The 22,620-nt window shown below is 32.3% G+C and overlaps 1 protein-coding gene and 1 pseudogene across 1 annotated transcript in view; one reads left to right on the top strand and one right to left on the bottom strand.

Annotated features, from left to right (window-relative positions):
• Window positions 1-22,620, top strand: part of LOC141499328 (uncharacterized) — a 519,469-nt gene that overhangs the window by 164,434 nt on the left and 332,415 nt on the right. The gene's annotated exons all lie outside the window — the stretch shown is intronic.
• Window positions 19,015-19,104, bottom strand: LOC141503714 (U6 spliceosomal RNA; annotated as a pseudogene).

Below are 22,620 nucleotides of genomic sequence, written 5' to 3' on the forward strand. Positions count from 1 at the left end.
AGTAGATTCTGTATGAAAACTCGTTACCCAAATATTAGGGAACTGCTAAAATCCATTTTACAGATGAATAGGAAAAATTGAGAAAAAGTTTATATTATCTAGTAATAGCTTATTGGTTTTAACTACCATAAAATAAATAAAAAATAAAGCAAAATTAAAATTAGCTATTTTTAAAATTCTTCAAGGGAAGCAGTTCTTTTATAGTGAGATCTCATTAATAGTCTAATCTCTCCTCCTACTACACCATACACTTTTAGCTACAATACCATGTATGTTAGAGCAAGCTCAAGTTGGTCAAGGAGTGTCAATTGTTAAATTTTCAGAGTGATCATTCATTATTTTGGAAATTGACAAATGCCATAAATAAGCTTGAGTTATTGCTTGTCTAGATAAATTATGCAACAAATTATGGAAATTAAAATTAAAATGTATTATGTGGATATCCCTTCCCCCCCCCCCCCCCCAGAAAAAATAAAAACTTACTTGTTAAAGATTTACTACCATGTCTTACTGACCATCACCAAACTTGGGTACATGCAACTGTTTTCTGATCTTTATTGATGCTTTTCTGTCACTTTAATCTTTGCTTTTCCATTCTCCTGGAATTCTTTCCCACTATGCTGTCTTAAAAATAAATAAAATAGTAATAACAACTATTACTACTGTCAACTATTCTGAGAAACTTTGTCTCATCCCCCTCTCTTCCATTTAAAAATAGAATAATCTTCCTCAGGAGGCAACAAATTCTGCTTTAATAGAAATCATAAAACAGAAAATTGTAGACATAAATTGGAGGAGAAAGTAGTTTACAAAAGTAATTTAGACCCACCTCCATCAGTTTAGCAGATTAAAAATCTGCTTTCTAAAAATTAAAAATATTAGCTTTCTAAATCTAATATTAATAAATGTTTCTTGTCTCATCTGAAATCTGTGACCTAGACTTAAATGGTTTTGCTTATGAGCCAGGATACATAGATTGGAATTCTTTAACATTGACTTTAGCATTGACTTCTTAAGGTTGCATAATGAAGCAAATAGTAGAGCTGGGACTTGAACTCAGATTTATATTATGATAAAATTAGATTTCGATTGACTAGGAGACAGCTTTGTGAGTTCAAATTCAGCCTCAGATAACTTATGTTATGTGACCCTGGGGAAGTCACTTAACTGCCTTAGTTTCCTCCTCTATAAAATGAGTTAGATAAGGACAAGGCAAACAAGAAGTTTTCCAAGAAAACTCCTTGGGACAAGGAGGGTCAGACATGGAGATGATTGAATAGCAAGGATTAGATGTTATATGGTCGCAAATTTCTCCTTTTACAGAGGCGAAAACTGAGTCTTAGGGAAATTAAATGATATCCCAAGGGCACAGGTAATGAATGACAGAGACTGGATTTGAACTTGAATCCTCTTTTATCAAAGGTAGGACTCTTTCTATTATAACTTTCATCTTGTGAACTCCTGTAATATTTTGTTTATATCTCTGTTCTGGCACTTGTTTCATTCTACCTTGTGTTCTCATTACTGGCATATATGTTTTATCTTCTGGAAGTAGACAGTAAATTCCTTAAGGATAAAGTCAATGTCTTACTTATCTTTGTATCTTGCACATAATGTCAATAAGTGTTTGAATGAATGATGTCATTTAGTGGTAGGAGTAAAGAGAAATTCCTCTTTTCCTCTAGACTACTATAAGAATAGAAAATAGGTTATAATTTTAATATAAGGATAAAGGGATCTGTGGATCTTTCTGCTGTCATTATTAAGCAGCTCTTCTCTAAAGCCACTTTGATTCTCAAGAAAACTTTTCTACATATTTCACAAGCTAGGCTCATGAAACATTTATTTTACTTAGGTCCTGAAGAATGGACTAGTTTTACAAACATTTCAGCTGAAGTGCTTTTAGGTGTTAAGTGCTTTGTTGATTTTAGGAATGGGCCTTAGTTAGGAAAGCAGCCTGAGGCTGAGAATACTGTCTCCATGAGATATCCAACTAAGGCAGTTTTAGAAGTCATACACCTCTCCCTGCTCCTTTATATATTTTTGATAGATCTATTAAGTGATTGGAGTATGTGAAAGGGAGTGAGAAGAAAGAAATGACATTTCTAAAGCTAATATTAATAAATGTTTCTTGTCTCATCTGAAATGTGTGACCTAGACTTAAATGGTTTTGCTTATGAACCAGGATGCATAGATTGGAATTCTTTAACAGTGTCACTGAATAAATGCCATCTTTACTAATTCCTCCTTTCAGCTAGATTTCTTAAAGTATTCTTAACAGGAAAAATTGGTTTTCAGCCTAGAAGGACAATTTACTAGAAAATAGGTTCATAATCAATAAACTAGAAAACTTTCAGAAAGATCAGTTATTTGATTATTGACTTCTCTTAGTGACAACTTTGAGTGCCTTCTCCTCAAAACAGAAAATACCTTTTTCAAGCACACAATATCCAATAAACATATATATCAGAGACTCTCTGTTGCTCTCTCTCTCTCTCTCTGTCTCTCTCTCTCTGTGGTGTGTGTGTGTGTGTGTGTGTGTGTGTGTGTGTGTGTGTTTGTGTAAAGGAGATGGAGTTTTAGGGGAAATCCCAGATCTAATGGATAAATCTTATAAGCTTGACAAGATTGAAGCAAAATATGGAATGTGTAATTTTTCTCAATCTAATCCTCTTAAAATAAATATTTTCAATCAATCCCATTGACCTTAAGCTAAATGTAGAAATGTTTGCCATCTTGTAATTATGTTGCACAAGAATATTCTTCCTATAGACTAAGGGAAGTTGTCATGTTCGAAGAGTCATTTATAAAATTTAAAATTAATTCAAACCCCAGTTGTTCCACAAATTGGAGTAAGAATGAAGTGTCAACAAAACTCCAAGGAGAAAATATAAGATTTAGCCATGGTAAAGGAGATAGTGAGGATGGTTCTTATTATTATTATTACCCAAACATTTCCAGTAAGCTAATTTTTGTATGATCTAGAGATAGATATAAATATGAAGTTAGTCAGAGAAATTGACCACTGTCTCTGTGTTTGGGATTTTCTAATGAGGGCTCAAAGTGATTACAAGACAATGTTTGCTTTTGTCTGAAATGAAATTCCCTAAAGTGAATTAATCTTCTATTTGAAATCAGAGTGGCATTATCAGTTTTGGGAAAGATTATATAGGATTCAGATAGAAAGAAGAATTAGAATATCAAAGAATTGCCTGATAGCAACCTCAAATTTAGTTCTCCTAAGGAATTGATGGGTTATTTGAATGCTTTTGCATCTGGTTTTAGGCTCCTGTAAATTCTTTATGATTCTATATTTTCTGTTAGATATAATAAAGGCTGTCCTGTATTCAATATACATTTGGTACCTTTAGTATTTGAATGCAAGCTGGCACCTTTTTTTCCACATTTAAAGAATATACAAGATTTTCCATGAGGAAACTCTAACTGGGTGCAGTTAGCTGGGGAAAGATAATAACCTCTTTTAAAGTCACTTGTGAGGACTGGACCTGGTTTATTTAATCCTAAAGTCTTGGTGGGGAGTAACCTTGGTAATAGATTATATCTATGTAAAAATAGCAGTTCTAAGCTATTTAAAAAACTTAAGAAGTAGGTAGATTTTTAAAAAAAAATTAAAGAGAACACTTTTCTCCTACTATGACTAAACCATGTAGAAATAAATTTAATAGATCAGTTCAGGTTTTCAGCTCTGTGAAACACAGATTCCATATAGTTTGTAAAAGCTCAATTGGTACTGCAACTATACATTAAAATGTTCTAAAACATATTGGTCAGGCCCACTGAAACTGCCGTAACCAGAAACTGAAGCTACAGGAAGGAAGTTTTACTTTCACTATGTCTGCATAACTCCAATTAATATTAACAAGAGTTATATCTAAGTTTCCAGAGAAACAGACATCTTAGCACTTGCCTTCCATTCTTTCTCTAATAAGTTGCTACTGACCACAACACTCATTAGTGACCCAATAAAAAGGAGTTACTGGTAAATAATAATAATACTTTGTAGTTATATAATGCCTTTGATCAGAGTAGCTCAAAGCTTCAGTGACTCATTAATCTATGAAAAATCTCTGTGAAATGCCAAACATAGCAAGAATTGCTACTTATATTTTGTAAGTAGAGAAACTGAGGCATTTGATTTAGAGAGACTTACTCAAGGTTACATAAAGAGCTGGTGACTGAATCAGATAAGGCATCTGTAGATAAATCAAATCTCACAGTTATTATAAATAGGGCAACAGGAACTTTTTAGCCTGCTTGACAGATCTTTAAGTCTCTTGACAAGAGAATATTATTCTTATAACTTGATTGCTTTCCTCATTGTTGTCATCATCATCATCATCATTATCATTTATATAGAACTTGCAAGATTACAAAACACTTAACAATTAACTTATTTTATACTAACAATAATGATACTGGTAGCCTCATTTTGTAGATGAGGACACTGAGGCAGGCAGAGGTTAAATGTCTTACCATGTAGCTAATAAATGCCTGAGGATTTGAATTCAGTTAATCCTGATAACAGATTCAGTGATAAAAGTATTTTATCACCTCTCTCCTTCATACTAACCCCAGGGCTGGCATATCACTTCTAGAAATAACTGAGAACACATTCAGGATAAATGAATAGTCATTTTAATGAAAGATGGCCAGCTCTTACAATGTTTAGCAAAATAAGGAGAATGTTTATCTCATTATATTTTATATATTTTGTTGTATTACTTCATATATTTTATTATTTACATTGAATTATTCTAATTTATATTATTTTATATATTTTGAAACTTATTTCACATTTTACAGATCAAATTCAAAATAATTCTATCATAAAACTTTGGACAAATAACTAACTTTCGTTGTTTTGTTTGATGTTGCCCTTCCTTCTCAGAGAGGATCAAAATGACATCAATATAGTAGAATCAAGTTACAGAGTATCTAGCTAGCTGATCAGACCAAAATGAACTCAGAATGCTCTACCACAGGTTGGATACAAAGAGACCATGTGATCATATGGATTGGATTCTCTGACTTTATATAACTCATTTGAGTTATTTCAATTCTGCTTTGCTCATAGAACACAGTATCTTATTTTGATGAGGGCACACCATGATGGGTGGTCCTGTGCAAGTGTTTCCCATGCTGCACAATTAATTCCAGAGTTCATGTGAGCACTTGCCCTGTGTGAGTTTTCCATAAAATAATTTTTGGGAAGCATATGTAGGTATTCAATCAATGTGGTCTGTCCATCAGACATCTGACCATCTCTATAGTATAGTTTGACCACTTGACAGATTAGTTCAGGAGAGGATCTCAAGTTTTTGGTGTCTTATCCTTCCAAGTGATCTTCAGAATCTTCCTATGAAAATTCAAATGGAAGAGATTCAGCTTCCTGGTATGCCACTGATATCCTGTACAGGTTTCATAAGCATTCAACAGACCTAAACCTTGGTGACATGACATCTTACCAGCACTACAGAATAAATTACTTTCCCAAATATTTATGTTGGTTCATTCACATTCAATATTGTCCTAGTGGGATTCTAAAATTTATGATCATTCTTCAATTTTGTATCTTACCTCATCAGTCCTTTTGAAGTCTACATTAACTTTATATCAAATAACATCCCGATAGTAAGAATAATGACCTCAGAAGGCCATGCCAACCAAGTTAATGGTGACATGACTTGCATTATTACAATTATTACAGTGAGGGATATTTGTGCAAAGACATCCTTCTCAGTTGCCTTTTCCAGAACCACTTCACCCAATTGCCTGTTAGGAAACAAGACTTCTGGTGATGGTCTAGTTGCTATAGGAGTCCTTTGCACCTGAGTAAGATATCTCCTCGGATATTAACAAGGCACCTTGACTCAAGCAGTGCCAGAAAAAGTGCCAGTATATAATATCTGACAAGAAAATAGAGACACATAGCAACACACAGTATATGATTTACAACAACATTTAAGTAACACTGGGCTGCAACACCATGATTAATCCAAACATGTTTCTCAAATAATCATCAGTACACCCTTTCTTCTGAAACGTTCAACCATACCCCCCCCCCACCTCCCAGAATCAAAGACTTTGATTTCCTGGAAGCTGAATATTGAGTAATGAGAATAATGCTTCTGGTTGGAACTATCATGGTACTTGATCATCTTCCTACTTCCAACTTTTGTTCCTGCTTAATGAAAACCTTTTTTTAGAAGCATATAAAATAACACACTATTTGACACCTATCAGTTAATTTCATTTTACCACTCTATGTCTGTCTAGACTTTTTTCTATAATTTCTTTTCTTTTTCTTTATTTTGAACTTGTTCTTTGATTTCATTGCAATAGAGTACTACTCTTGGTAAGGAAAGTCCTTCTGTCAATGAATAATTATATCTTCTCCCCACTTATGCTGCTGAAAAATTGCCTGTGAACACAAAAATTTTATATCAGAGGCAGAATGAGGTGTTCCATCTATAAAACAAATCTTTTGGCTCCCATGAATTAAAATCTCCCATATTCAAAGCCTACTCTCTATCCAAAGAAATTAGTCTGAGTAGTAGATAGAAAGCTGGACCTGGGAAGACCTAAATTCAAAATTTACCTTAGATACTTAACTACTTTGTGATACTGGGCTCAACCTTTGTCTGCTTCATTTTCTTCATCTGCATTTAAATTGCAGATAGTACAAGCATTTATATCCAGAGTTGTTGTAAGGATAAACAAGATTTGTAGAGTGCTTTGCAAACCTTCAAGCATATAAATGGTACATTTACTTCTCATCTTCTAAAACTCCTCCTCCTCCTACTACTACTACCATGTTCACTACCTGTCCCCTATGCCAAAAGTTTTTAATTTTCCTTTTTTTGGTGACACAATAAACTCCTTTGACTGATGAGAACTAGAGTCTTCTCAGAATAATGTTATTAAGAAGTTGAAGGAGAAGCTAATTTTCAACTAGAGATTAGGGGAAAAATGATTTTTTTTTCTATCTAAAGTCATTGGCTCCCTGTAACCTAACCCAAGGAAGGAATATGAATCCTAATTAAGAATCCTGGTTCAGTCAGACTATCTATGTAAGTTTTGAAGAAATAACCCATCTTCTCCCCATCAGTTTCAGAAGAGAGTCAGAAGGTATTTTCAGTTTATCTACCAAATTGCAAAGCAAAGCACTAATAAAGTAGTCAAGACTTCCTAAACTCACATGTTCTCATAAGAGTGACTGACTATATTCTTGATCACTGGTTCTGGCTTCTTTCCTCAGTGTTCACTCTATTCTAGAGGAATATAATTTAATTAAACTTTTCTTCATTGACAGTTTCATATAAAACTCATTTTTTTTTTCATGTTTTTGCAAAGCTAATGGGGTTAAATGGCTTGCCCAAGGCCACACAGCTAGGTAATTATTAAATGGCTGAGGCTGGATTCAAACTCAGGTACTCCTGACTCTAGGGCCAGTGCTCTATCCACTGTGCAACCTAGCCATAAAACTCATATTTCATCATTGAGTTGTGTTACAAATGTTAATCTGTTTTCTCTTTCCTAACACTATGTAAAGATCTGTGTTTGTCAGTGAGGCATAAAATTTTGAGTTCATAGCCTTTTATTCTAGAGTTATTAATATTTCTAGAGTAAATATAAAACTCAGGGCACTTACTGTTATATTGGAGGAAGGCACAAAATGATTATCTCCTTTAAATGTCACTTTCTATTTCAAGTTTAAAAAAAACAACAGATGTATTTTAGCTAGGACAATTTGTAATTAACTAATTTAATCTATGCATAATTACATAAGTAATCTTGAAACAAACCAATCAATTTTGCCTTTGGATACAATATAATACTTTCAAATGTGAACTAACTGAATAATTAAGCCCCAGGCTGAGCAAATGAGTTTAACAATCATCTTTTAAACATTTCTTTGGTCAACAGAATAAAAATAGAAATTTGGAAGCCCAAGGGTTAAAGCACTACACACACTACATACAGAATTCTCACATTAATGTACAGAGTTAGTTTTACAAGCAAAGTTCAAAAAGACAGCAGAATAGGATTCTTGCCTGTTGAACTGCCAGAACCTTTCTGACAAATCATCTGATTTCCAATGGGGCTTTGCTGTCAGCATTTGCATTAAGAGACCTTTTATTTTTTAACGGTGTGCTCTCTAGTTCAATCTGTTTCAATCCCATATTCATGTCTGCATAAGGTTATTAAAATGATTTTTTACCATTTTTAGGGAAATGGATGTAAAGTTCATTTTATGAAATACAATATGAGTTCAAAAAGTATCATGCAAAGAACATTAGAGAGAGAGAGAGAGAGAGAAGCAATGTGCTGAATGGGAGAGAGAGCAGCTAGCCTTTAAGTCAGGTCTTATCTCTGATATATACTGGCTGTTATGACTCTGATCCTGTAACTTAACCTATCAGTGTCTCAGGCAGCTATTTAAAATTGTAAATTAGCAAATACCTATATCAATTATATCCCAGGCCTGCACCAAAAACAAATCAAGCAACAAAAATCCTCCAAAACAGCATTGGACTAGAAATTGAAAAATCTAAACTCTGATTCTACCTTTTCCTCAACTAGCTGGGTAGCCTCACATAAGCCTCACATTTTGCCCATCTGTAAAATGAGGAAGTTTTCCACTCTTCTTTTAAAAAAACCCCAATTCTCATTATATTTATTGATAGAGGAACTAAAGGCATTAAAAATAACAGATGAACTTCAAATTTACAACATTGCCAAACTGGTTTTCTTTGAGTGCTAATTAAATTACTTTAATTATTTAGAAGAATTTGAATCAGATGAAAATTTTTTGATTATATTTTTGCATTGTAATTTTGTGTTCAAATTGTGAATATAGAGATAGAATGGTGTGAAGGAGAGAAAACTTTCAAAAAGTCCTATAAAAATCAAGAAGGCTAGGGTTAAAGTTAAACCCTTGACCTATGCTGGTTTTGTGACTATGGGCCAGCCACTTAATAAGCCTCAGGCAACTTCCCTACACTATAAATTTCCAGAAAGCTATGGAGATAGAGGGAATTTCAGTTGCCATTTCAATGAAATTATAGATCCAACATTTAAAAATATTTGATGAAAACATTAGTTTTATGAAAGAGGTACACTTAAACAGGAGCAGGTTTGGAAATGCTAGAACTAGATATAGAAATGTCATTCCTACATAGATGAGGGATTACTTAAGATGTGAGGAAAGTTAATTGAGTTAATGAATAGGTTGCTAAGATAGCTTTTTCTTGATTAAAAGGGCATCTTTTCATAGTTGTATCACAGTTTAGGTATAGGGAAAGTTAAAGACACAGTTCTTCTGACCAGGAAAAGATAAGGAATAGAGTATAGAAAATAATTGTACCTAAGTTCATATTGACACAGTGACTTGAATTTTAGGTGACTTGAAGAAGAATGTAAGCTTCTTTAGGGAGGAGTTGTAATGGGAAGTCAATAAATATAAAAGCATCATAGAGCAGCTAGGTGGCACAATGGAGAGAGCAATGGCCCTTGGGTCAACAGGATCTGAGTTCAAATATGACTTCAGATAGTAGCTATTTGGGAAAGTCACTTAACTCTGTTTACTGCAATTTCCTCACCTGTAAAATGAACTGGAGAAAGAAATGACAAACCACTGTAGTATCTTTGCCAAGGAAATCCCAAATGAGGTCATGAAAAATGGATAGAAAACAACAGAGCATAATATATGCAGACCTGTCTAAATGTGATATGGTAAAATGTGATATGATATTGTCTTGAATTCCTACCACTACTGTTTAACTTTTCCCAGTTTTCCCCAGAAAACAGTGTCATTAAGCCTTGGCCTGCTTGTCATCCTCTGACCTTTTATCTTCTCTTCCTTTATTCGTTCTTTAATCATACTTCAAATTAAGCTTTCTCTTTTCTCTCCATGCAAACACAATTTCCCTTCCTTTAGAACCGTTGTTTAAACTAATTAAACACTGACTGCTAGTATAATCCTTCCAGAGTATTTTTGAAAGAAGATTCTTGTTAAACTTCATAAGCATCTGATGGAAATATAGATATCAAGACAAAGCAAATCTCAGTTACTTTAGGGTCAATAATTTTACAGAGGGCTAGTCACTTAACCCTATTTGCCTTGCAAAAACCTAAAAAAATAGTTTTACAGAAGTTTTTATAATCAAATTATAATTTGTAAATACAGAATATAAATTTTAGCAGTGAATTTGACTATAGCAGGCTATCAAATTATATAACAATAAACCTTGTATGGACATTTAAAAATTTAGTAACAGCTGTCATAATCACAAAATACACAAATATAAATTATCAAATAAAGTGGATGAAACAGATCCTATTATTTTAAACTTTGGTTTGCTTTGTGTTCAAGGGGATTGGGGGTATCTGGATATGGTTCATATTGATTATTCACGGCAAGTTACTGTTTTGAATATTGGAATTTTCAAGATACTATGATTCTAGGTCAAATAAGATAAATATATGGGTAGCTATAGTCAAAGTATTTTTTGTGCTATGTATTTTTTGTGCTTATTTTGATTCAATGTATAAGTTTTAGAGTATTTCAAAGCATTGAACCATGTATATAAATTAAAAACAGATAAGAAAGTTACTATAAATAAGTTAATTAGAAATATGCTATAGCTGTCAGCTGACAACTCATCATTACATCCTGAGAAAGGGAATATTTGTTTATGTAGGGAACAACATTTTTAATTAAAAAAAATTTTTTTGTTTGTTTGTTTTTTTGCAAGGCAATGGGGTTAAATGGCTTGCCCAAGGCCACATGGCTAGGTAATTATTAAATGTCTGAGGCCGGATTTGAACTCAGGTACTCCTGACTCCAAGGCCAGTGCTCTATCCACTGCACAACCTAGCAGCCCCAGGGAACAACTTTTAAAGTTGGTCATAGGGATATTAAAAGTATTTCATCTGATTTCATTAGAATGACCATAGCAATTAGGATATTTGTTGGAGGAATGGCTATAAGAGATATAATTGCACATGTAGACACAGACATACCTAGCATGTGTTGGTATGCATTGTAACAAAGATTATTATTTATCCTATATTTTTCAGAGGAAATAGCTTCTGGGTATACCAGTGCACAATCTAGGTCCATCTAGATAATGGCTCACAGACAGACAGAACGATATATAAAGGGGTGATGAGAAATACCTACCCCACAGAAAGAAATTAGAAATGAATGTCTTTTGCTTTCCACAGCAATATTCTAAGGATTTTTTTATTTCTCTTAACTGAGAATTAGTCTTGCGTAATTCTAATTGAGGTCCTTGTACTGCAAAAATAATATGCTTAACTCTATATACTTTTTGTTGTTTGATATTGAAATATATTAGCTTGAATACTTGAATTCTTGTTAAGTTTATGATTTTTTTTATTGTTAGTATGCTCTGAATTCTGTGAAGCTATATTTTGACCTTTGTTTCCATCACTTCTAGGCAATTATCTCTTATTTTTTTCTGAAGTATAATATTTGGAATTTAAATTTCAACATGTATTTCTTTTAATTATTCATTTTTTTAATTCTTAGGTTATTTCTTTATATCTTATTTTCAACCTTAGTTTCCTTAACTTTTTTGGGGGGGTGTTCCTTAACTTTTAAAGAGTACATTTTCTTTGCATATTGTTATCTTTTTATTTTTTGCTGTCTTCCCTACCCCTTCATCTTTTGTCTAAATCTACCCTCATTAAAAAGATAGCTTTATAATTATAAAATAGATTTTTAAATATATAATTTTATAAATTTATAATTTCATTTTTTGAGAATTTCTCTAATTTCTCTATTCTCTTATTTAATATTTTTCAGTGATAGCTCTAATTCATATAATTATTTATTTCATTTATTATTTTAATTAATTTATTGTTATTTTAAACTGTTTTGGAAATTGTTTCAAAAGTTTTAATGACTTATCTCCAGATTTCTTTTCTCCAGGAAATTTTGATCTCTCAATATTGGTTCATTTGATCAGAATCTTTTTAAAATTTGTCTATTTTCTTTTTTGTCAGTCTCTTTTGTATTTATCTATGATTCCTTCCCCACAATCATTTCTTTCCTTTCCCCATTTTCTAGTTTAGTAATCTTAATCTACTGCAATTTTACATTCCTTGTTACCTTAAGATGATGAAAGAGAATTGGATTTGGCCTCTCACTCATTCATATTTCTCCTTTTAGATTTTTTCTTATCTTGAATTTATATTCAAGTTTTATAACCTATTTGAGAATTAAGCCTCTCTTAGATTCACCCTGGTTGTCAGGGCTTCCTTCCCTTCTTTTTTTTTTTAATTAGCATTGTGATGTTCCTTCCATGGGTAACCAACTTCTACATTTTTGGTCACTTGATATGTCCAGACTAACCAACCATAAATTAGAGATTAGAAAGTATCTGTGTAAAGTACCAATATTGAGGAAAAACTGAAATTCTGAATCTATGGCAGGATTATTATTCCATACTATTCTAAGTATTTCATACTTCACAATTTGTGGAGAATTTGGAAGCATTAAGAAAAGGAATAGGTAAAACCATGCATAGCATAATGATCCTTCATTGTGACACTCTGCTACTTTTGAAGGCCTTCTTTTTAAAAAAATTAAAGTATACTTTTCATTCTATTTTCATTCTTTTCATTACTTTATTTGATATATTTCTTGTCAGAGTTGCAGGCAGATCTGTAAGTTTACCATTTGTTGAAAAAAAATTCTAATCTGTATTGGTAGAGAGAATTTCCTCATCTGGGAGTTCTGTATAACACTAAAATCACATGTCCAATTCTCTTATTGTTTTGACATAGTTTGGGACTATGAAGGGGAAGAAAATTTTTTTATTTGTTTATTTTTCTGGAAATCCTGCCATATTTATGATAGGTTTTTAAGTGTCATGGATTAATTAAGCAGTCTATTAAATCCTTTAGAACCCCTCTGAGGGTATTTTTAAGTAATTAAAGAAATACAAAATTTTAATAGAAAATATAATGCATTTTTGCCCACACCATTTCATAGAATTCTTTTTTTTAACAAGGCAGTGGGGTTAAGTGGCTTGCCCAAGGCCACACAACTAGGTAATTATTAAGTGTCTGAGACCAGATTTGAACTCAGGTATTCCTAACTCCAGAGCTGGTGCTCTATCCACTGAGCAACCTAGTCACCCCAATTTCATAGAATTCTTAATCTGTCCATGTATCACAATTTAAGAAGGTCTATATGAATCTAATCTCATGTGATAGAGATTTTTTTTTGGTGTGTAAACCAAGACACAATTATAAGTCAATAATCCTTTTTCAATAATTATATAATGGCAAACCCTGTCTATTAGTTCATATAATTTGTTAACTTCACATGCTTAATATCATGAAAAGAAAGCCAAGGGTATTGGAGGAACCTGAAAGTATGAGGATACATCTTTAGTTTATTATTTGTACTATCTTTCTAAATTGAATTTGTGAAGTGAAGAACCAGGAGAGCAATACATATATTAGCAACAATATAGCAAAGATAAACAATTTGAATTAGGAGCTGTAATCCATGTCTCATCAGCCATGATTCCAGAGGATAAATTAATCACCTGATATATGGATTCAAAGTATTTAATAAGAAATGAATGTGTATGTATTTGTACATACTAATGAGAAACTTTGTTTTATTTGACTGCATTTTTGTAACAGGGATTTGTTTTTCCTTGTTTCTCAATTAGAGAGGTATTAGAAGGAGAGAAGATTTTTGCTGATTGAAAAAATATAATAAAAAGCTTAAGTAAGGCAGTCACTCAATTTTATTTGTTTCTATTTTCATTATAAAGTAAAATGACAGAACAAAAATGGTTAGGGAGTTGAAATCCAAGGTAAGTGAGGAGAAAGTAAGAGTACCTATCAACCTTTAATGAATTCTAATCATCAAGCCCACATGAACTATATCCTTAGGTGCCAAAAGAATTGGCAGGTGTGATTGCTGGTTCACTCTCATTAATATTTAAAAGGTCACTGAAAGTAGAAGAAATACCAGAAGACTAGAGACAAGAAAATGTCCCAGTTTTCAAAAGGAAGAAAAAAAGAGGTTCCAAAGTACAGGGCAATGAGCTTGACTTTAATTCCTTGGAAAATGCTAGAATGGATCATAGAAATGTTGGTTAATATGTATAAAGAAAATTTTATTACAAAAAAAACATGCCAGATTGACTTTTTTTCCTTTTTTGACAGGATTATTACTCTAATTGAAGAGGAGAATGTTTTGTATTTTGCTTATATAGTTTTACCAAAACTTTTGGTAAAATATCTCCTAGTATTCTTCTAGAAAGATACAGAAAAATTTCGCTCTATGCTTATCATGGATGCAAATGTAAAGCCTACATCAGATTACCTTCTTTTGGGGAAAAGGTGAAGGGAAGGGAGGGAAGGAGAAAAATGATAAAACTCAAAGTCTTGCAAAAAATGATTGGTAGATGCTAATATTGTATGAAATTGGAAAACAAATGAAATCTATTTTATATAATAAAAAAAGAAAGATTCATATCAGACACTAAGAATTTCAGACAGTAATCAGTGAGAGTCAAGGATGAAAGAATAATAATGACCTGAGGAATGAAGGAACTCTTTTTTTGTTTTGTTTTGTTTTGCAAAGCAATGGGGGTTAAGTGGCTTGCCCAAGGTCACACAGCTAGTTAATTATTAGGTGTCTGAGGCCTGGATTTGAACTCAGATACTCCTTACTCCAGGGCCAGTGCTCTATCCATTGTGCCACCTAGCCGCCCCTGAAGGAATTCTTAATAGAAAATATGGTATTTGAACTCTACTTCAAAGGACAGACAACGTTCACAGTTTTCTTCTGGAAAGATATAGATCAGACAGTAGCAACATGAAATTTCTGAATGTTTGGATTTGAAGAATAGTTATTAACAGTTTGATGTCAACATGGCAGGAGGTCTCCAGGTGTATTCCCATGAATCTGTGTTTGGCCTCTGATATTTACATTTTTTTATCATTGGCTGATAAAGCTATAGTTGTAAATTCATTAAATTTGAAGAGTCACACTGAATTATAGTGTGAGGATCCAAATTGATTTTGACAGGCTAACAGAATTGAGCTCAATTTAGGAAGAAAACATTAATTTGTGTTTAATATAAAACCTTGTACTTAGGAATAATGACATCAATTTATAGATAAAATATGCAGTTGTAACATTTAGACAATTATTGTTGTGAAAAATATTTGGAGGTTTTAGTGAATTTTAAGTTGATTATGATTCCCTTGTTTGATGTGGCAACACGAAAATCTAATGCAATCTTGGGCTGCATTGAAAGAGGTGAATTTTCTGTTAATAGGAAGATGATAATACCTCTATAGTTTAAAAAAGACAATGATAAGAAGGGTAGTCTCTAGAGGAGGACAACTAAGATGATGAAGGCAAATAACTCTAATAGTTGAAGATTATTTGAAAAAATTGGGCATATGTATCCTGGAGAAATAAAGATTTGGAGGGGCATGATAGCTGTCCTTTAGTATAGGAAAGGTTCTTATGTAAAGGTGGGATTAGACATATTACATATGACTTCAGAGGAAATACACAAAAGTAATATATAAACTGCAGACATATTTGGGCTTATTTTTGAGACAATATTCTAACAATCTGAACTATTCAGAAGTGAAATGGGCAGCCTCTGGAGATGATGAGTGCTATCTCTTTAAAGGTTTTCAAGAAGAAACTGGACAAACAATTGTCGAGTATATTATAATAGCAATTTTCATGTATCTTTGAATTCAGTTGTCACCTAGATCTCATTTTGTCTATGACCCCTACAAATTCAACATTAAGAACCTATGTTCCTGTAACAATAATATCATTAACCTAAAATTTGCTACAGAGAAAGGAATAGAACAACAGTATATTTCTCTTTTTTTGATCATTCCCTTCAACTTCTTGCTAACTTTCATTACTTTATTCATTCTTTTATTCTTAAAACAACAAACATTTATTTAAAAAAGCTATTGAGAGGGAACTATGTGCTAGACCTTGGAGGAGAAGTAATATTTAAATAATGTTCATGCCATTCGGAATTTATGATACTTATCAAAATTGCTGTAATAAAACATAAACTAAGAAAAAAGTTTTTGAGATATACCAATGAAGTGCTAAATGAGAGTCAATGGTGGAAGAACATTAATGGCCTGAGGAATGAAGAAACTCTTAATAAGAATAGAGCATTTAAATTGTATTTCAAAGGATAGATACCTTTCACTAGGTAGAGGGAAAAGGAGATAGCATAGTAAAGATAGGGAACAGAATGAAAAAAACATCTGGAGTATTGTTTGACTAAAGAATGGAGCATATAGACAGAACTGATAGAAATGTCAGATGGTGCTAGTTTGTTAAGTATCTTAAATACCACATTAAGGAGTTTGAGCTTCCTTTTACAAGTAATAGGTAAAGGGAGTCATTGAAGATGATACTCAATAATTGCAATTTTAATAACATAAGGGGATTGAAAGATCATTTTATAAATCTAATAATTTGTTTTAGGTTATTCAATATGGAGAAAGGGAGGGAAAGAGTAAGTATTTGTATAGGTTAAGTACTATGCTAAACATATTTTACAAATATCATTTCAGTAAGGTCTTCATAGCCACTCTGCAAGGGAGGTCCTGTTCTTATTCCCATACAGTAAATGGTAAACAGATGTTAAATGACTTGTCCAGTGTTATCCAGATAGTGAGTTTCTGATACCAAATTTCAACTCGAGTCTTTTGGACTGCAAACCTAGTGCTCTATTCACTTGCTACCAGTTACTTAGATGAAATTTAGGAACAGCATTGTTTTGAAAACAGTCATAGATATATTATATATTTTTTGTAATTTTTTGTTACAATAGTTGCAAGATACAGAATCAGTAAAATGCTTGTAATTCTTTAGCCATAGTCAGAAAATCATTTTTAATAAATTTTAATTAATAATGATAAGATAAAGAATGCTGATTTTTCTAATTTCTTCTTATCTTACATATCCCTACCCTGTGCTTTATCTGAAAATCATGAGATGGCTACAATTATTTTTATATGACAGAATCTCCTTCAACAGGTATACAGTAATACATGAAAGTGTAGCAAAACAGTTTCATGGTATTGGTGGAGAATGGGATAATTCGTAATAATTGATTTTCATGGTGAGAAGGGTGGGAATTGATATTTTACCCTAAGGATTTTATTGGGAATAAATTATTTCAAAAATGATGGGAGATAAAAAGATAAATGTTTCTCATTTGTTAATGAATTTAGGGACATAAAAGGGCAATAAGCACTACAAAATGTAATATAAGGCCATAAAAGAATAATATGCATGACTCAAATTTTTATCAAATGCATATCCTTTAGTCAGTTCAATTGCATTTAATTCTGCAAGTGCTAAGTGCTTTCTGTGTTTTAGGAAGACAGAGAAAAAGCCAAACTCTGTTTTCAAGGGGCTTAAAATAGAATGGGGCACTCTTTTTAGGAGAAAGGATCATCAGGTATTTAGCATGGCGCATACCACCAGATTTTTGTGGTGTTTTTAGTTTTATTGAAATTGTATTTGAATTTTATTCATTTTCATCTTTTTTTCTTTGTTTAAATTTTATTTGGTTTAATTTTAAGGAATGGCTCTTTGATCAAATGAAGGAAAGAGGGAGACAGGAGAAGTTCTAGAGTATGTAGAACAAAATGTATTAATAAAATCTATTTTTTAAAAGGGAGACAAAGAAAATGCATGTATACAAGTGAAATATCATAAGGGAAAAATGTGATAAATAGAATGAAGAAGTCCAGACAAAGTCAATGAGAGATTTAAGGAGATGTTGATCTCTTTCATTTAGAGTCAAGAGGTAATAGGGCTAGGATCATTAAAAGTTTAATTATCATAATAGTATCTGAGAAAAGAGAGGAAATTCAACATTAAAGATTGGTAAGGGAGTGGGAAGGGTCCATTCTAGACAAATAATAGTTAACAAGGAATGACCAACAAGAGAGAATAGGGTGAATATAAGGGATGGTTAATTCCTCTAGCACATTTATCTAGAAAGATCATGAGAGTGGGGAAAGATGAATCTATTAAGATTTTGGAGTCAGATTTTTTAAAGACTTGAAGACCAAAGGAATATTGCATTATATTAATTAGGTCCTATTAAGTCTAGGGACAATTTGGTACCTCTAAAGATCCAAATGGTTTTACCTTATCTTTAGCTTTACGCAGTTTATTTTAGATGAAAAGGTAAGAATTAACTCAAATTTGCTGAATTTTCCCCTATCCCCTTTCACCTGTTTAGGGATTCCCCCCCCCAATATGCTGACAAATGGACACATTATTTGGTTTTTATCACTTACATTAAAAGATATTTTTAACATTCATCTATTTGCAAATTTATGAGTTTTACCCTCTCGTTTTCTACCACCATCTCTTCTCTCTCCTCTTCCCATGGCTTTGAAAAATCTAGTATAAATTGTACATATATATATATATATATATATATATATATATATATATATATATGTGTGTGTGTACAATCATGTTTGTATTTCCAGATTAGTCATATTGTGAAAGAGGAATTAGAACTAAGGGGAAAAATATGATTAAAGAAAAAAATGTAAAAAAAAATTACTCTGAATCTTCTCCCTCTTTGTACTTTTCTCGCTCCTTCCTTGTTATACTTCCTCAATAGTGCTTTGCCTCTAACTGTTTTCTCTTTCAATCTGCCTTTCCTTCTATCAGTTCTCTTCCCCTTTCCTCTCCCTTTCCCCTTTAACTTTATCTTAACTTTTCTTTTATCAACCTCTCCTTTTTCTTTCCCCTCCAGCCTATTTCCCTGTAGGATAGGATACATTTTCTTTTTTTATTAAAATATTTTATTTATTTTTTTCCAACTACATGTACTAGTAGTGTTTACCAATTAACTGTTTTTCTTTTTTATTGTTTTTTGTAATTTTACAATTCAACCCCCCCCAAATCTGGCAAAAAATATGGAATGTATGTCATCCTTACATAGGGGCCATGCTAATATTCTCTGTATCATTCCAATTTTAGTATATATGCTGCGGAAGTGAGTTTTGAATTTTATATTTTTCTCCCTCCCTGTCTTCCCTTCTTCCCTCTCCCTCACAAAATTCAATCTGATAAAGATTCTACACTTATAACTATGCTAAACATAGGTCCATATTGATCAGGTTAGAAAAGAATCGGATCCAAATGGAAGAAAGGAATCATTAGAGATAAAACAATGACATAATACTTAAGACAACTTTAAAAATATGAAAATAATAAGCTTGGGTCTTCATTTAACCTCCACAGTTCCATCTCCGGATATGGATGGTATTTTCTATCACAAGTCACTTAAAATTGGTTTTGATTGTTGCACTGCTGAAAGGAACAAGCCTATTATGGTTGATCATCAGCCCATGTTTTCAGTATGTATTATGTTCTTCTGGCTCTACTTATTTCATTCAACATCAATTCATGCAAGTCTTTTCAGGCTTATCTGAAATCCTGTCCCTCATGATTTCTTATAGAACAATAGTGTTCTATGTATTCTAATATATGTAACTCAATTCTTTGCTACTACAAGAAGAGCCACTATGAATATTTTTGTACATGTGATTTTTACCCTTTTTCAACATCTTTTCAGGATATAGACCAGTAGTAGTAATGCAGAGAAGTTTTAATTTGCATTTCCCTTATTAATAATGATTTAGATTAATTTTTTCATATGATTATAGATAGCTTAGATTTCTTCATCTGAGAAGATAGGATAAATTTCTTTCTTTTTTTTTTTTTAGGTTTTGCAAGGCAATGGGGTCAAGTGGCTTGCCCAAAGCCACACAGCTAGGTAATTATTAAGTGTCTGAAGTGGAATTTGAACTCAGGTACTCCTGACTCCAGGGTTGGCATGATATTCACTGCACCACCTAGCTGTCCCCTAGGATAAATTTCTAAACCCAAATGGGAATATATGTTATTCTCTTTTTGAACAAAATCTGATGAGAGTAAGATTTACTCAGTGTTCACACCCTCCCTTCTTTCCCTTTACTATAATGTTTCCTTTCTGCCTCTTCATGTGGGTGTTATTTATGCTCTAATACCTCTTTCTTTATTCTCCTGGGATAATTCTCTTTTTTTATGTCTTGTTTTATACCTGCTCTGTATCTACATCTTCTGTCATAGTATACTCTTTTAATTTGTCTTGATAGTACAAATCTCAAGGTTTGATTGACTGATTGATTTATAAGCTTCAGCACATCATAATAACTTCATATTGACACACTCTGTCCAACTACGTTCCCCTCAACTGTCCCATTAGAAATACATTTCTCAAGAACCAAAAGCAAAATCAAATTAGAAATATTACTTCATGAGTTAAAATATTATAACATTATATTCAATATGTATCCACACCCTCTGGGCATCTTCCTTTTCATTGTCCTAAGAGAAATATAACTCTCAAAAATTCAAGTATTATCTTCCTTTGTAGGAATGAGTCAGTTTAATCTTGTTGACTAACATTTCCCCCCTTTGCATTTACCTTTTTATACATCTTTTGTGTCTTACATTTGAATTCTGTTCAGTTGTGGTCATTTTATCAGGTAAATTTGAAAGTCCTCTATTTCATTGAAAATCCATCCTTTCCTCCCTGAAAGAATATGCTGAATTCTTGGTTTAATCCTATGCCTGCTGGAATATCTGCATATTCGTGATTATGGTTGCTTGGTATAAAAATTGCTTCTTTTTTGACAGCTTTCAGTATTTTCTATGAAATTTTACTATTATATTTCTTGGAGTTTTTAAATTTGGGATCTCTTTCTGGGGGGGGAGATTGATGAATTCTTTCATGTAACATTTCATCTTGTTCTAGGATATTAGGACAGTTTTCTATAATAATTTCCTTCATGATATTCCCCCATCTCTTTTTCTGATTGTGACTTTCAGATAAATCCATAATTTGTAAATTATCTCTCTGTATCTATTTTCCAGGTCAGTCTTTTTCCCCCCTAAGAGTACTTTATATTTTCTTCATTTTTTTCAGTTATACATAGGCAATCTTTTTGTGTGTGCCATGTAAAATGTTTTCTTTTTCTATTCAGTTTACCCAAATTTATATTAGTTCTAACTTTTCTAAGATTTTGTTCATTTCCTTAACTTCTTTCTTATTTATTTTACGGTTAGATTTCTTCAGCTCAAATTTATCTAGCATGAGAAGAAAAAGCTCAGATCCCTCACTAGTATAATTTTGCTGGCTATTTCTTCCTGTAATTCATTTAACTTTTCCTTTATGAATTTTGATGCTAAGGCATTTGGTGCATCTAAGTTTGGTATTGGTATTAGTTTATTATCTATATTGTCTTTTAACAAAATGTAATTTCTCTATTTATTTTTTAGATTTATTTTTTCCTTTGTTTTTTCTGAGATCATGATTGCTAAACCTACAATTTTTACTTCAGCTGAAGCATAATAGATTATGTACCAGTGCCTTATTTTAACTTTATGTGTGTTTCTGTTTCAAATATGTTTCTTGAATTCTGATTTCTAATCCATTCTATTATCTACTTTGATTTTATGGGTACCTGAATTCAAATTCTGCTTTTGATGCTTTTTTAGGAGGGTGACTCTGGGTCAGTGATTTAGTCTCTCTCAGTTTTCATGTGTAAAATGGCAATCATTATAGCACCTACATCACAGAACTGTTGTGAGGAACAAAGAAGAGGTGTTAACAACTTTGCCAGTCTTAGCATCCTAAGTAACTACTGGTTCTTATTGATTCGTTCTTCTTTTTCCTGTACTGATTTTTGAACTTCAGAAGAATATCCTAGATTTTAGGTGAGCAGATTTTGAAGGTTTAGAGAAAGTATAATTAGAATTCTATGCCCTAAAATTCTACAGCAAAGGTAAGTCCATGGGGATGACATACTGAACAAAAACAAACTATTTTCTAAGGGGTACAGTGCTAGAAATTGAGGCATGATGTTCAAAAAAATCAATTATCTCCTAAGAAGAATGATATGAATATTTGAATTATGGTATAAAATACTGACCTTGAAATGAGAAAAACCCACCTCAAATCCTGCCTTAAACAGTTTTGAATTGTGGTAAGTAAACTGGGCAAATCATTTTACATCTCTGTGCCTTGTTTTCCTCATCTATAAAATGAAGAGGCTGAATGTGATGACATATAAAGCCATTTTCAATTGTTAGCAAAAGATATGATGATGTATTAGGAACTCATTGCTTAATTTAGATCTTGATAATACTTGTAGAAAACATCAGGGCACAAGAAGGGGAGTCAACAAGCAGATGATAATCACAAAATGATGACATGTTCCTACTTTAAAAAATGTGAGCAGTACTAAAGATAAGAATAAGCTGAGATTTGTTTGGAAAATTAATAACAACAATCAAAAAGCAAATTTTATTTTCTTGCTTTTGCCAACATTGTTGAAAATATGTGGCTCAAAGATGTGTTAATATTATTGACAAAACTGAGAGGATGAGTATGATAGGCAGAAAGAAAGACAAACTATTTAATTCTCATTTTAATTCTGTTTTCTATGCCAAGAAGAATGTTCTTTGGA

The sequence above is a fragment of the Macrotis lagotis genome, chromosome X, assembly GCF_037893015.1.
Source record: "Macrotis lagotis isolate mMagLag1 chromosome X, bilby.v1.9.chrom.fasta, whole genome shotgun sequence".
Classification (NCBI taxonomy): Eukaryota; Metazoa; Chordata; class Mammalia; order Peramelemorphia; family Peramelidae; genus Macrotis; species Macrotis lagotis.